Here is a 16,017-nt window from a genome sequence, read left to right on the forward strand (position 1 = left end):
AGTGTCCCCAGTGACTTGGAAGGAGCTAGACACTGGCTTTGAACGCCCCATGACACCTGTGTGGCTGTCTTCTCAACAAGGTTGGCTGTGTCCTGCTGTCAGCAGGAAGCCCAGGTGATTGGCTGCAGGAGCTGACCCTTCCCTGAAGTTTGGTCACTACTCAGATCTGTCTCCAGGGCCCTGAGCAGGGAGGACCCAGACCAGCTCTAACACCACATCCACCTTTCCATCCACGGGGCATGGCACACCCAGGCTGGGTAACATTGATGGGAGCACACCCCCTGGCCCACTGCCAGACCACACACCCAACCCTTTGCTGGGACTGCCCAGGACTGGATCTGCCTTGAATGAGAATAACTCCAGTCTGCCTCTCCGTCTGGATTCAAACGCCTCAAAGGGAGGTGTTCTGAGCAACCTGTAACCCACTGCCAGGCACGGTTAGTGTTTGTTGAATAAATATCAGCTAATTGCATGATGAACTTTGTTTCTTCCAGCCAGAGAACGGCAATTTTCAAATGTTTTTCAACTCTTACTCTTGATTTCTTCTACCTAACAGGTAAACAAACATTTGTAGAGCATCTCTAATGTGCCAGGCCTGGTGCCATGCTGGAAATGGGGAATGAATAATTCATGATCTCTTCCCTCAAGGAGCTCAAAGTTGCACGGATGAGACAAGAGGTGAGCAGATCGTTTCCATGAGGCACTCTTTCCCATGCTTCAGGTCTCAGCCCCAAAGGACCCCTTCAAAGAGAGCATCCTATTCAACACCAACTTCCCTGCTATCTTTATCAAAGCACCTATTGATTTCCTTCATCGATAGCCATAATTTCTATTTATTTGATTATTTACCTATGGATTGCTTATGTCCTGCCAGAAAATAAACTCCACAAAAGCAAGAAGATTGTCTATTTAGTTGTCCTCTATAATCCTAGTACCTAGCACCTAGTAGGTACTCCACAAATATTTCCTAAAGAAGGAGTGTGTGCAGTGACATAGCTGACTTTCGAATGCAAACTTGCAGCCTTGCCTGTCCTGACACTCCTTGGATCCCTTCTTGGCTGTACTTTTTCCTCCAGTAGTTGTCATACAAGTCATTCATGTATATTGTCTACTGACAGCCCTCCCACTCACTGGGATGTACATTCTGTGAGAACAGGGTATTTTGCTATTTTGTTCACTGGTTTTCCCTAGCACCTGGAACAGTACATATAGCAGATGCTCAATAAATATTGTATGATTGAATGAATGACAATACCATGTAGAAGTTAGTAGGTAGATAATTTAGTCTATTACGGGCAGGGGATGTCACAGAAGACTTCCTGCAGGATACGGCACTTGAACTTATTCTTCATTCTTTTTTTTTTTTTTTTTCCGAGATGGAGTATTGTTCTGTCAGCCAGGCTGGAGTGCAGTGGCATGATCTTGGCTTACTGCAAACTCTGCCTCTTTGGTTCAAGCAATTCTCTAGTAGCCTCCCAAGTAGCTAGGATTACAGGCATGCACCACCAGGCCTGGCTAATTTTTGTATTTTTAGTAGAGACGGGGTTTCACCATGTTGGCCAGGCTGGTCTTGAACTCCTGACCTCGTGATCTGCCCACCTCGGCATCCCAAAGTGCTGGGATTACAGGTGTCAGCCATCGCGCCTGGCTGAGCTTATTCTTAAGTCCTAATGAACACGTTAGTGACCAAAGCTGACTCAGGAGGAAATAGAAAACCTGAACAGTTCTATGACCACTAAATAAATTAAATTAGTTTCCACTAAAAACTGCAAGGCCCAGATGGTTTTATAGGAGAGGTCCACCAAACTTTTCATTCCAACTTATGTAAACTCTTTCAGAGACTAGAAAGGGTGAGACCATTTTGTGAAGCTAGGGTAACCTTGGTAATTCAACCAGGTAAAAGCAGTTTGGGAAAGGAAATTTTCTGGCTAACATCTCCCAGAAGTATATATGCAAGAGTACTAACAGGACATTAACAACCCAAATCTACCAATGCCTATAAAATAATAATACATCATCATCAAATTGAGTTATTCTAGAAATAAAGACAGTTTACTATTAGTAAGTTATTGGTAATTTCACTATATTAAGAGATTAAAGACAAACAGTAGCATCTTATTAATGACAGAAAATGACATTAAATAAAATTTAACCCTCACTCATGATAAAAGTTCTTAGCTATTTAGAAAAATATGGTACTTTACTTAATCCAATAGAATAAATTTAAAATAGCTACATAAACATCATGTTTGATGGTAAAGCACTGAAAAACATTTCTTTTAAAATTATAAAATAGGCAAGAATATCTCAGATCATTGCTTTTATTCAACCAAAAAAGTTGACTAATTTGGAAGAGGGAAGGGTTGACAATTAGATAAATGGTGCTGGGAAAACTGGCTATCCACATGACAAATAAACTGGATCCCTACCTCAGATTATATGGGAGAAAAAAGACAAAAAGCAAAAATCACAAAAGAAAAAAAATAGAACAATTTAACTAAATAAAAAATATTTTGTCAATCAGATACAAATAATACAAAAATGTTTTGTCAGACAAAAAGGGCAAACCACAAACAGGGAAAAAATACTTGTAACATATCACCAAAAAAAAAAAAAAAATGCCAGCTGTGGAGGTGCATGCTTGTAGTCCCAGCTCCTCAGGAGGCTAACGTGGGAGAATCCCTTGAGCCCAGGAGTTTGAGGCCAGCCTGGGCAGCACAGCAAGATCACCACAACCCTGTATCTCTTTTAAAAAGATTATCCAAAATATATTTCAAATCATTAAAAACTTATTAGAGGAAAAACAAATAGAAACAAAAGTTATACACAGGCATTTCACAGAAGAGGATATACAACAGTCTGCCTATAATCAGGAAAATGCCAAGTCGAAACGACAATGGGATTCCATTTTACATCCATTTACTGTCAGAATTTTTAAACCTATCAATAGAAGAGGTTAGGCAACCATGTAGACTGAAGAGAAATGTTTTATATACCACTGGCCAGAATATAAACTGCTCTATTTTGACAAATTATTTGGCAACGTACGGTAAAACTGAAGATGTGCTGGGCCTCTGAGTTGCATTTCAATTCCTGCATGATACCATCGAGGAGCTCTTGTCCATGTGCACAAGGAGATGTGGTTAGCAGTGTGCACAGCAGTAGGTTAATAAAAGCAAAAACAAGGAAACAACCTAAATGTCCCACGAGAGAATAAACACACACACACTTACAGAAACACACACACATTTAAATACTGTACATTACTGAAAATGGGTGAACTGGGGCTGTATGCATTAACACGGAGCACCTCAAAAACATGAGAGAGGGCAAACATGGCAAGTTATAGGGGAATATAGACAGTATGATATCATTTACAAAACGTGAAAGCATTTTAAGCAACAGTGCATATTGCTTAGAGATGCATGCGGATATTCATGTACAAAGATCATTATGAAAAGGTAACACACAAGATTCAGAATGATGGTTACCTGGGAGAAGTAAGGAAAGGATTAGGAAGGAATATACAAAGAGCTTTAACCATGTTGATATACTTTGTTTCTTAAGCTTGGTAGTGTATTCTTTATATCTCTTGGATGCCAGATACTTTATTGAAAAATTGAGGGAAAAAAGGAATGTGTTAGCATCAGATGAGGGAGGAAGAAAGGGGTCTTCTAGGAGGGAACAGGAGCATAAGCAAAGTTACTGGGGGGTAAACCAGGAGGTAGAAAGGGAAGACCACGAGAAATATAGTGTTTAAAGCACACATCGAGGCCAGGTGCAGTGGCTCACACCTGTAATCTCAACACTTTGGGAAACCAAGGCAGGAGACTTACTTGAGCCCAGGAGTTTGATACCAGTCTGGACAATATAGTCAGACGTCATCTCTACAAAGAATTTTTTTTTTTTTTTAATTAGCCAGGCGCCTGTAGTCCCAGCTATTCGGGAGGCTGAGGTGGGAGGATCACTTGAGTCCTGGAAGTCAAGGCTGCAATAAGCTGTGATCACAACACTGTACCCCAGTTTAGGAGACAAAAGTGAGACCCAGTGTAAAAAAAAATTATATTTAAATCAAATGAAATAAAGCACACACCAAGGGGGATGGCTAAAGTTAGGCATCGGAGGTTGTTGGAGAACCGATCCTAAGTAACCTGGCATGCAGTGCCAAGGAGCCAGGAAATTGTCCGGAAGCCAATGGAACTTATTAAGTGTATGAAGTGGGTGGGTGATTCAGTCCTCCAAGCATTTGAGAAAGTCCACTGTGGAGGAGGGATTGAGGGGAATGGGGCAGAGGAGTGGGTATTCTGGAAGCAGAAAAGCCAGTGGGACACGGGAGAAAGGTCTGGACCAAAAAGTGAGGGGACCCTGAGCAGTGCAGTGACAGTGGGGAGAGAGAAGCTGCCCAAACACTTAGTACCCAGTGCCTCTTTCAACAGAATCCTAGTGCTGTGGTATGTCCACACAAAAATGACTGTTCAGCATGTGGCTGCCGTGGAGTTCAAAACACAAAGCCTCCAGCCTTTCCCATGCTTTGCTAGGACAGCTCAGAATGAACTTGGCTGACTTTCGCTGGCCTCCGACGCCTTAATTACGTATTTACTGGTATTTGGAATGGCTTGTGTAAGCTGCCCATGTTGTCAGGTCATTGCCGAAACTGAATGATGGCTTCTCTGTTCCATTTCTTCCTAATGAGTACACACGCTTGAACACTTAATATAGAGCAATGGCTTTCCAGGACAAATGGCCTTCCAGTCGAACAGAGCACTCTAAGGAGTTAGTGATTTCTGACATTTGTGAGCCAGGCTGACAACTCTGGACAAGCAAATTTGAAATTTTGGGTTGTTTCCAAATTGGCTGAGTTAGAAAATAGCAATTGCAAAGCAAAGTCACAGAATCCCAGATATTTAACATCAAGCCCAACTCTTACTGGTGGATGAGAATATGAGAACTTGGGACAGAAAGCAACTGTGACCTAAGGCCACTCATTAGATTAGTGGCATCTAATGACAGAACATAAACATTCACTGAGCACCTCCTATGCACCAAGCCCTCTGCTGGGTGCTGGGGATATAAGGGTGACCACATGTCCGCCATTGAGGAGTCTGCATTCTCGCTGGGAGAGAAAGACAGTAAACAGGAAGCAATTCACGAACTCACCATTTCAGGTACCGGTTAGTGCTGAGAAGGGTACCAGTGGGATAAGACGATGAAAAGAGCCTGGAGCTACTTTTCCCAGGATGGTGCGGGAAGGTTTCTCTGAGAAGAAACTTCAGTCCCTAATCAAGAAAGCAGATCCCAACCAGGTGATTTAAGAAAAGAATTTTAATATAGAGAACTAGGTCCAAAGGTGTTGGAAGAGAAGAAAGGGCAAAGGACATGGTGAGGCTATCCAGAGATTAGCAATAACAGCAGCTGCTACCAGCCCTAGCTACAGACAAAGGGGAAGGCTTCCAGAACCCAAGAGAGGGCATCATAGAAGGAAGAGTGGCCCAGTAGAATGTGGAACCCAGAGGAGATGGGGCAGCTGCCTGGGGTAGTTCCTAAAGCAGAGAGAGGTTTGGGGGAAGAAACAGCCTGTTTTCTCCCTTCTGCCTGCCTTCCAATCTGCTATGAGCACCTCCCATCAGCCGAACATAACCAGAAACCAAAGGGCAAGCATGCCTGGAAAATGCATCTTCCCCAGGGAAACGCAAACGTTTTGCAGAAACCACACAGGGATATACAGCAGGGTCAGGGGAAAGTGGAAGCTAGATCTTAGGGCTAACAGGCAAATGACCGGAACGTAAGATAACGATGGAATCAACACAAGTCTGATAAAAGGAGGGACCCATGCCAGTGAGAATTCCAGCAAAGGCACGCAGGGCGGCCTAGGCAGGGTGGGATGCACTGGCTCCCCTGTTCAGACTCATGTCCGGCACTGGTCACCTTGTTGAGCCTCCTTGTGATTCTCTTTTGCCGTATTTTCCAGCTCCTCTCAAGCTTGCCTCTTGTGCCTTCAGAGAGCTGCAGGGACCTGATGGAGGAGGAGCCGCTGGGCGAGCAGAGCATTCTCCAGTGTCGGAGCCAGTTCCATGGCTCATAATTACACCTTTCTCCATTGATTGACTGTTTACCCTGGGAATTGCACAAAAGCTTAACAGCAGCCTATGATGGAGGCTTCCTTCTCTCCACTTGACAGATGAGGAAAAAGAGGCTCCAATTCGGTAAACAACTTGCTCAGTGGTGCAGAGGAAATGGCAGGGCTAAGATTCCTTTCACTCATTCCGTTTCCAAATGTTTAATGAACGTCCATCTATCAAGGTCCAGGCTGTGGAGATAAAATGGTGAACAAAACAAGCATAGAATATGGTCTCATAGGGAATATAGCTATTCAACAAATAACCATGCTTGTGGTGTGATTATTAAAGAAATTATCTATGCCAAGGAAACAAGAAAGTCCAGAACCATGTTTGTCTATTTATCAAGTATCTCAAGTATAACAATTGATTATCTATTTTGTTAGTTTCTGCTCTTGTATTTATCATTTTCTTGCTTTTTTTTTCTTTTAGTTTTACTTCAAGGTTATTTCTAGGGACTTGAATTGAACCCTTAAATCATTTATAACTAAGGCTACACGTATTCCTCTGGGTGCTGCTTTTGCTATATCCCACAAGTTGACTAGACTCTTCTTTTATCCTTTTATTTTATTTTATTTATTTATTTATTTATTTATTTATTTATTTGACAGAGTTTCACTCTTGTTGCCCAGCCTGGACCTCAGCTAACTGCAACTTCTGCCTCGTGGGTTGAAGTGATTCTCCTGCCCCAGCTTCCAGAGTAGCTGGGATTATAGGTGCCTGCCACCACACCCAGCTACTTTTTTCTATTTTTAGTAGAGACGGGGCTTCTCCATGTTGGCCAGGCTGGTCTCAAACTCTTGACCTCAGGGTCTCAAACTCTTGACCTCAGGTGATCTGCCCACCACAGCCTCCCAAAGTGCTGGGATTACAGGCATGAACCACTGTGCCTGGCCATGTTATTTTATTCTTTAGTTCTAAATATTTTGTAATTCCCCTGATTGCCTCTTTCACGCATGAGTTATTGGGCAACATTTTAAAACTTCTGTGTCAGTCCATTTGGGTTGCCGTGACAAAATCCCGTATACCGGCTGGCTTATAAACAACAGAAATTTATTTCTCACAGTTCTGGAGGCTGGAAAGTCCAAGATCAAGGTGCTGGCAGAGTCGGTGTCTGAGAGCCTGATTTCTGAGTCATAGATGGCACTTTTTGCTGTGCCCTCACATGTTAGAAGACATGAGAGGTCTCTGTCAAGCCCCTCACATGGGCACTGGTCCCGTTCATGAGGGTTTCACCTTCTTGACCTAATCACCTCCCAGAAGCCCCACCTCCTAATCCTATCACCTTGAGGGTTAGGATTTCAAAATACAAATTTTGGGGGGACATGAACATTCAGACAATAGCAACTTCCAAACCTGCTTTTTATCTTTTTCCTGCTGATTTTTAATCGCCTGTGCTCTGAGACAGTGTTAAGATAATGTTAATTTGTTGGTATTTGTTGAGACTTTAGTCAAGATTTACTGCCTGATACATTTTTATACACATCTATATGTTCTTAAAAAGTATATACCTATATATTGGCTGCACGGTTATTTCTGTATTCTTTCATAAAATCTAACTTAATTCATTACCCGTACCACTTTTGTTGTCTGCTTGATCAATAGAGCTGTGTTAATCTATGAATGTGGATTCCTCAAGTTCTCTTTGTATTTCTGTTCTCATCTTACATATTTTGAGATTTTTTTTTTTTGCTTTAAAGTTCAGTATGTGTCATATTATCGCAGAGCCCCTTGCTCAAAAATTATTTAGCATTTTGAGACAATCCCAGCAGAACTTTAAACCAAGCAGGAGGCCTTTCTGAGCCCAGAGCCCTGTGCCCACCCATAAAGCTGGCCATGCTTGGATACCCTGGGGTGGGGACTGGTTGAAGGAGTGGACCCCAAAATATCTCATGACCTTTAGAGAAATCATGTAAAGTTCATGCCTACTTGGTGGGCACATGACCAGCATCAATTTCATGCAAGGTTTGGGAGGCTGGGGGCCAGTTAGTAACACTGAGTCATTTCAAATAACTCGCTGGGTGCCCTTTGCAATTTTAAAAATGTAAGCTCCTGAAAGCTTTTAATTTTCCCATTTACTTTTGGCTGTGGATTTTGCCTCAGCTGAAATGCGAAAGCCTGAGGATTATCTATTTAAAGCTATCGTCCAAGCTTTACAGTAGGCAGATGCTGTGTCCAGTGTGGAGGTTTACAGACGACAGTTTGAAGAAAAGTCTTGGTTCTGATGCAGCTGTCTTTGGTTAGCACATATTACTCTTGGAAAGAAACCCCTGGGGGCTAAGAAGTAAGTGGTTTCTGCTTCTGGGGTTTCGTTCAGAAACCCAGAAAGGCATAAATAGCATCATTCCAGAAACATTCTTGCCTGGCCCTTTGATCTTGGCCTGGCAGCCATTGCAGGGTGTGCCGCCCACCCACCCTCTGTGGGCTCGGTCAGTACAGGGTGACATGCAGCCCTTCAGAGCTGGAGTGGCCATAAAACCAACTAGTGCAACTCCTCAAATCACAGCAGAGGCCAGAGAGGGCAGGTGCCTTGCCTAAAGGCACAGCAAATCAGTTGCAGAGCAGGGGGTCTTCCTCCTTCGACCTCTGCCCCTTGGCCACCCCCCAACTCAACTGATCATCTGCTGAAACATGAAGTTGGTGGGTTTTTGTTGTTGTTATTGTCTTTTGCCAAAGCACTGATCACCTGAACCGCTTGCTGGGCCAGTCTTTATTCCCAGCCACTGATGCTAGAGATATGGTTAGACAAGGCCACCAGAGGCTGGGGTCGAGGGATAGGGAGATGAAGGAGTCGTTACTTCCTCTTTCTGATCTCCTTTCCATAGAACCACCCAGTGAGAAACCTAAAACAGCAGCCACTTGTGAGTCAGGGATGTGTGTCTCATCCAAGCCTCCGCCTAGGTCTCGAGGCCTTGCCCCACTGTCCCTGTCCACCAGCTGCCCAGTCCTGCTTGGATACAGCCAGTGACAGGGAGCTCACTCCCACAGTGGGGCTCAGGCCACCACCCTCAGCTCTGTCCCCACACATCCCCTGTTGGTGTCACAGAGACCATAACTGAGTCATCCTTTTAGAAGTCCCTCTCTAGGACAGCGTGAACCTGAGGGAGATGGCACCATGCCCTCTTCACAGGTTTATTCCAGCTCCTGGTTCAGAGATGTTGCTTACAACAGAATACCTGAGACTGGGGGATTTATAAAGAAAAAGAGTTTATTTCTTACAGTTTGGGAAGCTGAGAAGTCCAAGGTCGAGGGGCTGCATCTGGTGAAGTTCTTCTGGCTGGCGGGGACTCTCTGCAGGGTCTTGAGGCAGCCCAGGGCCTCACATGGGCTGAGCACGCCAGCTCAGGTCTCTCCTCCTCCTCTTAAAAAGCCACCAGTTCCACTCCCACAGTAACCCACTAATCCATTCACCCATAATCCATGGATAGATGAGTCCATTCACGAAGGCAGAGCCCTCATGACCCATTCTCCTCTTAAAGAGCCCGTCTCTCAATATTGCCACATTGAAGGTTAGGATTCAACATGAGTTTGGAGGAGACAAACATTCAAATCATAGCAGTTGCATCACACACATTTCACTAATCAATAGTTATTGCTCTTTCCCCCAACCTCCAGTCCTCATTTGTTACATCTCTGGGCCTCACAGAACAATCGATTTTCCACAGGAAAGTTCACGGAGCATTGCAAGAGCGTTTGGTGGCCCTCTGAGTCATCTCTTCTCCTCATGGGATATCCCAGCATCTTCACGGCTCCTCAGAGGCACGGGGGCCACCCTGACCACCCTCCTCAGAGTGAACCTCCGTCTATGTGTCCTTCCTCATATGTGGTGGCCAGAAAACAGATCATGTGCACAGAACAGAGGCTCTGGCACCATCGTGTGAGTGTGTGCCTGTGTGTGTCTATATCTGTGTCTTTGAATGTGCCCATATGTGGGAGTTTGTGTGTCTTGGTGACTGTGTAAGACTGTATGTGTAAATGTGAGAATGTGTGAGTCTGTGTGAGTATTAAATGTGTGTATTAAATGTATGTATGTATGTCTGTGAGTTTCTATAAATGTATGAGAGTGTGTATGTCTGTGTGTGAGAGTTTGTATGACTGTGTTTGAGCATGTCTGTGTGTCTGTGTGAGTATGTGTGAGAGAATGGGTAAGAGTGTGTGTGTCTATGTGGTTTGTGAGTATGTGTGAGAGAATGGGTAAGAGTGTGTGTGTCTGTGTGTCTGTGTGAGTATGTGTGAGAGAATGGGTAAGAGTGTGTGTGTCTATGTGGTTTGTGAGTATGTGTGAGAGAATGGGTAAGAGTGTGTGTGTCTGTGTGTCTGTGTGAGTATGTGTGAGAGAATGGGTAAGAGTGTGTGTGTCTATGTGGTTTGTGAGTATGTGTGAGAGAATGGGTAAGAGTGTGTCTGTGGGTCTATGTGGTTTGTGAGTATGTGTGAGAGAACGGGTAAGAGTGTGTCTGTGTGTCTATGTGGTGTGTGAGTATGTTTGTGTGTCTTTATGCACGAGTCTGTGTGTGTGGATGCGGATGTATGAGAATATGAGTCTGTGTGAATGTGGCTGGGTGTGTGTTGTGTGTGCACATGTGGCTGCATGTTGGTCTCTGAGTCCTCTCCCAGTGTCCCTCAGACGGAAGACTGATGGGGCCACTGTATGGACAGCCCATGTGAGGAGACCCCTCAGCAGCCTTGAGTGGGGGCCTGGCATCCGGGAGGTGCTCAGCAGCTGGAAGCCATCACCATATCAAGATTTGTGTGTATTTAGTAACAAGGCCCCTGTTGTGTTTCTATTTCCTGCAGGAAGAGTGATTGCAAAGTGGGGACTTGGAGGCAGCCAGTGGGGAGTCCTGAGAAGTACAAGACCCAGAGGTCTATTCAGAGAGAAACCAAACAGCCCAAGGACGTGGTGGCCACATTCCCCTCAACACTGAAAACCAACTCTGTTTTAGAGATGGAGAGGGGAAATGGAATCCCAGCACACAGAGTGAGGGCCGGGATAAAGACGCATCACTCTGCCCTTCAGAAATCAGGGGAAGGGTGGTGCCAGGGAGTCCTTTCACAGGCCTGGGGTCACCACATGCAGGCAGGACCATGCCACATCTCCCCACTTTCAGGTGGTCTCGACAACACGAAAGGGCGTATGTTACAGACACAGAAAGCTCAGTGGGGTTAAATGACAACTCAGTCACACAGAGCCCTGCCAGCAGGGCAGCCGGAACCCACACCCGGGTCTGCTGACTCCAGGACCAGCGTTCTGGGCCCCAGAAGCCCCCGTGGGACTTCCTGTGCACACTACCCAACAAAATGAAAACTTCCTCAGCTGTCCCTGTGTGTGAGGCAATTCACATCCTGCTGCCAAGTGTCGCCACCAAATCACTCTAAATTGGGCAATTAGCAGCATGATTTGTGAAATGGGGAACAGGATATGCTTTGACCCCTTGAACTTCTTCCCTACTGAACTCTCCAGTTCTAGCTGAGCTTTTAGTTTTAAAAGTGGGAGTGGGGTGGAGCAGGAGAAAGTTCCTTAAACCAGCGTTTCTGCCAATGGCCACTTCCTGGGGAAGCATCTCTACCTGGATGGTTGAGGTTTCAAAACGAGACTCCAGCAAAATGAAGACAAGGCAAACTATGAACTGGAAAAGGTCGGTAGACCGCTCACTGCCAAGGGTTGAGATTCTTAATAGAAAAGTGTGCTTAGAAAATGAGGACAACCAGGAGAGCAGGCCAAGCGCATGAGTAGGCAACCTCCAGCGAAGAGATGCAAATGGGCATCCGCACAGGGAGAAAACGTCAGCCTCACAATTGCTACACAGAGCATGTGGGAGCCCATGGATTTGGACAGAGCTTCTGCACAAGGCCCCAGGCCTCACCAAGATGAAGTCACATGTCACCAAACTGAAGTTATCTGACCTGATGAGAAATCGGGAGAGAGACTTTAGCCAAATCCTCAAACGGGCCAGTTTTAGGCAGCATCAGGGAAGTCCTGTCTGCTTTAACCCTATAAGGAAAGTCACCATGAAATGATCAATCTGTTCTTTGTTTCTTTAGCCCTTTTCTGCCTGTAAAGTCCGCCTCCTCTCTTCTGCCCATATGAGCTCCTTCCTATTACAAGAATGGGATGCTGCCCCATTCATGAACCACAAATAAAAGCCAATTTCATCTTTAAACAACATTTGTTGAAATTTTGTTCTTTAACAACAACAATAAAAAAAGACAAATTAAAACACTAGGATGTTATTTTTCTCCTAATAGAGTGACAAAGATAAGACCTAGCCCAGCGAGGAAGCAAAGAAATGAGATCTCCCTAGATTAACGTTGGGGTTGAAATCGGCATAGTCTTTCTGAAAGGCCTTTAAGATGTGGGTAAATTTGACCCTGTAATTATTTTAAGACTTTGTCCTTAGGGAATTGGTCAAGATGTAGGTGGAGCTGAATATACAAAGATATTCATTGTGTTGTTACCTGTAATATTGGAAAATCTGGAAAAAATACCCCAAATGTCCATTAATAAATTACTACTCATGAAAATTATAGTAAACCCATATGAAGTGATACAATGCCACTGTTAGCCATTCCATGGCAGCAGAATCTTTGACTCCAAGTCCAGTGTCCTCCCACAAAGACAGGCTGCCTCTCAAGTCTGCCCAGAAGTGCCTCTACCTTCCAATGGCTGTGAACCAGCTGGGGAGGTGTCAGTAGCTAACACCCATGAAATGGTGAACATGGGGTTCAGGGCTGGGAAAAGGAACAGGGGATGTGGGCCAGAATGTTCCACTAGCATCCAATTTGAAGCCTCATGTTTTCAAATATGAGGCTAATTAAGTAACTCCATCATGTACTTGCATATTTCACCCTTGTTTACTTCATTGTCAACCCCACCCTGCCATTCTGAAGAGGGTTTATGGCCCATGTGGAGAATGGTGTGAAGAGAGGTCAAAAGTCTTGATTCTCTGACACCTATCAGCTGTGTGATCTTGGGCCACTCAGAACCCAGGCTCCTCCTCTGAAATAGGCCCTGGTTAAGGGCCTGGTCTATGCAGGTGTTCACCAAGTGACTGACATTGCTAGTGGCTGGTTTCCCCCTCAACTATCTTCTCTGGTAGCCCTCTGACTCTTGGGGGCTCCATGCTTTTCAGCAGCAATAGCATCCCAGAAAGTTGGGGGAGGAAAGTTTTAAAAGTCCAAGGAGGCCGGGCGCGGTGGCTCAAGCCTGTAATCCCAGCACTTTGGGAGGCCGAGACGGGCGGATCACGAGGTCAGGAGATCGAGACCATCCTGGCTAACATGGTGAAACCCCGTCTCTACTAAAAATACAAAAAAACTAGCCGGGTGAGGTGGCGGGCACCTGTAGTCCCAGCTACTCGGGAGGCTGAGGCAGGAGAATGGCGTGAACCCGGGAGGCAGAGCTTGCAGTGAGCTGAGATCCGGCCACAGCACTCCAGCCTGGGCGACAGAGCGAGACTCCGTCTCAAAAAAAAAAAAAAAGTCCAAGGAAGTCTGGTTAAGCAAAGGCGACTCTTTTCCTCCCTGCTCTTTGAGAGTTCTAAGCACTTGCACGCTGTGCTACCTCATAGTAGGGGCTGCTGGTGCCTCGTCCAGGTCCCCTCTCTCTGCCTGCTTTTGCAGCCAGCCCCTGGAAGCTGTGGGGCTGGCCTGCTAACAGCTCACAGCCTTCCCCACCTCCAGAGAGGTGAAGCTTTACCTGGGAGGCTACACCCACCCATAGGCCAAGGCCCATGCAGGAAGGACCCATGGAAGGAAAGAGAGATGGGCTTCCCACTCAAGGTGACTTCAACACTGTCATCAACTCATACGCCCCACCCCCATCCGGAGCTCCCCAAGCTCTGGAGCTCTCAAGCCCCCTCCATCACCCGCTGGGGTTCAGGCAGAAACAGGTCTCCAGCAGAGGCCACCCCTTTGCTTAGCTCCTTCCCTGCCTGTCACACTTCCCTGAGAGCTCTTTTCCAGTAAACCATGAGAATAAGTCTCTGTTTCAGGCCCTGCATCAGGGAAACTGCCCTAAGACCAGCTTCAATTTTAACTTCCCAGCATTCCCTGAACACTTTCTCTGCAAGACGCCCTGCACCAGAGCTGGGTGACGAAAAGCCCCGGAGTCATTCTTGGGGTTTCGGTTCCCTGGCTACAGCGTCCAGGATGGTCAGAGCTGGAACAAATGGCAGACAACATCTCGTTCAGTTTCCTGAGCATGCTCTGAGGAACATTAATCCTAGACTGGTGGGGAAACAAAGGGAATCTGCCTGCAAATGAATGGAAGGAATTCTGGATTAGAAGTTAAGTGGAGTTCTTTACTGTAGCCCTGCCCATAGCCTTTAATATTCAAATGAGACCTAGAACTTTAGGGTGGCGTTTCTCAATGCTCCAGACATTTGGGACCGGATGCCTCTTTGCTATGGAGCCATCCTGGGCATTATGGGATGTTAGCAGCCTCCCTGGCTTCCACCTCCTAGATGCCAGTAGCATCCTCCCACTTTATCACAACCAAAAAACGTTTCCAGACATTGCCAAATAGCCCCAGAGGGGCAAAATCAGCCTGACCCAAGGGAAGGTTTATCCATTAGGTTCTTCCTTTCTTTTTTTTTTTTTTTTTTTTTGGTAACATCTATTAATGTCTCTCAGAACTAGAATTCTGCAGGGCACTGTTTGAAAACCACTGATCAAAACCAACATCAATTTTACAGTTGAACAAACTGAGTCCTTGAAAGAAGACAGGGTCTACCCACAAAAATTAAGAGGGTCCATAGCACATATGAAACTCAAACCCACATCCTCAAGGAAATGAAACTTCTTGAGGGTCCTGCAAAATAGCCCAGGGTGAAGGCCTCAGGAAGAGCCCAGTGCAGAGCGAGAGTTGGCCCAGCATAACTAGGGACCCCGTTTGACTAAGCCTCTTTTATCTCCCCAGTGAGCTGATCCTTTCATTCACCTCCAGGAACAAGACTGTGCTGATGTCAGAGGTGTGTGGACCAGAGCAACTCCATCGTGAATAGGAGCTGGGTAAAATGAGGCTGAGACCTACTGGGCTGCATTCCTCGACTGTTAAGGCGTTCTAAGTCACAGGATGAGCTGGGAGGTCGGCACCAGATACAGGTAATAAAGACCTTGCTGATGAAACAGACTGCAGTAAAGAAGCCGGCTAAAGCCCACCAAAACCAGGATGGCCATGAGAGTGACCTCCGGTCATCCTCACTGCTACACTCCCACCAGTACCATGACAGTTTACAAATGCCATGGCAACGCCAGGAAGTTACCCTATATGGTCTAAAAAGGGGAAGCATGAATAATCCACCCCGTGTTTAGCATATCATCAAGAAATAACTATAAAAATAGGCAACTAGCAGCCCTCAGGCTGCTCTGTCTATAGAGTAGCCATTCTTTCATTCCTCTACTTTATCAATCAACTTGCTTTCACTTTACTACGGACTCACCCGAATTCTTTCTTCCACGAAATCCAAGAATCCTCTCTTGGGGTCTGGGTCGGGACCCCTTTCCTGTAACACTGAGGGTCTTTCCAATAGATACCTTCCCGTAGTTATGGAGGAATCGTGGTGAATACATGGGGGAGACAGCACAGAAATGCTCGAGAAGCCAAAGAGAGCAGCCCTGGAGGCTTCTCCGAGCCAACATGCGGGCATCCGTTCTGCAGTCCCGACGCATTCCACTCTTAATCTCCGTGTGAGATGCGACAGCTGTGCCAGGCCGTAAGCACACACCTGTAGCTTTGTGTTCCAGCACAGAGGAGCATGCCCCAATTTTCAATTATGAGAAAGCTTTAACTCAAATCCCAGGAGCGGAAAACTCATTAATTTATTCAGTCCAGCCTCCCTTGCTTCTTGCTAGGTTTTGAAAATTGTCACGTGTGTTTGCCCCCACCCCACGTGCCCAA

At 45.7% G+C, this 16,017-nt stretch overlaps 1 long non-coding RNA gene across 2 annotated transcripts; it reads right to left on the reverse strand.

The window, feature by feature from the left end:
* Positions 1 to 2,025: 2,025 nt before the first annotated feature.
* Positions 2,026 to 15,808, reverse strand: LOC123566873 (uncharacterized). 2 transcript variants are annotated; one of them, XR_012417296.1, is made up of 2 exons: positions 15,560 to 15,808; positions 2,026 to 6,307 (listed from the first exon to the last, which is right to left on the reverse strand). It is a non-coding gene; the product is annotated as an uncharacterized lncRNA (long non-coding RNA). The 2 variants fall into 2 exon arrangements; XR_006689566.3 differs by lacking the exon at positions 15,560 to 15,808 and adding an exon at positions 9,336 to 9,455.
* Between the last annotated feature and the right edge of the window lie 209 nt (positions 15,809 to 16,017).

The sequence above is a fragment of the Macaca fascicularis genome, chromosome 9 (assembly GCF_037993035.2).
Source record: "Macaca fascicularis isolate 582-1 chromosome 9, T2T-MFA8v1.1".
NCBI classification, from domain to species: Eukaryota; Metazoa; Chordata; class Mammalia; order Primates; family Cercopithecidae; genus Macaca; species Macaca fascicularis.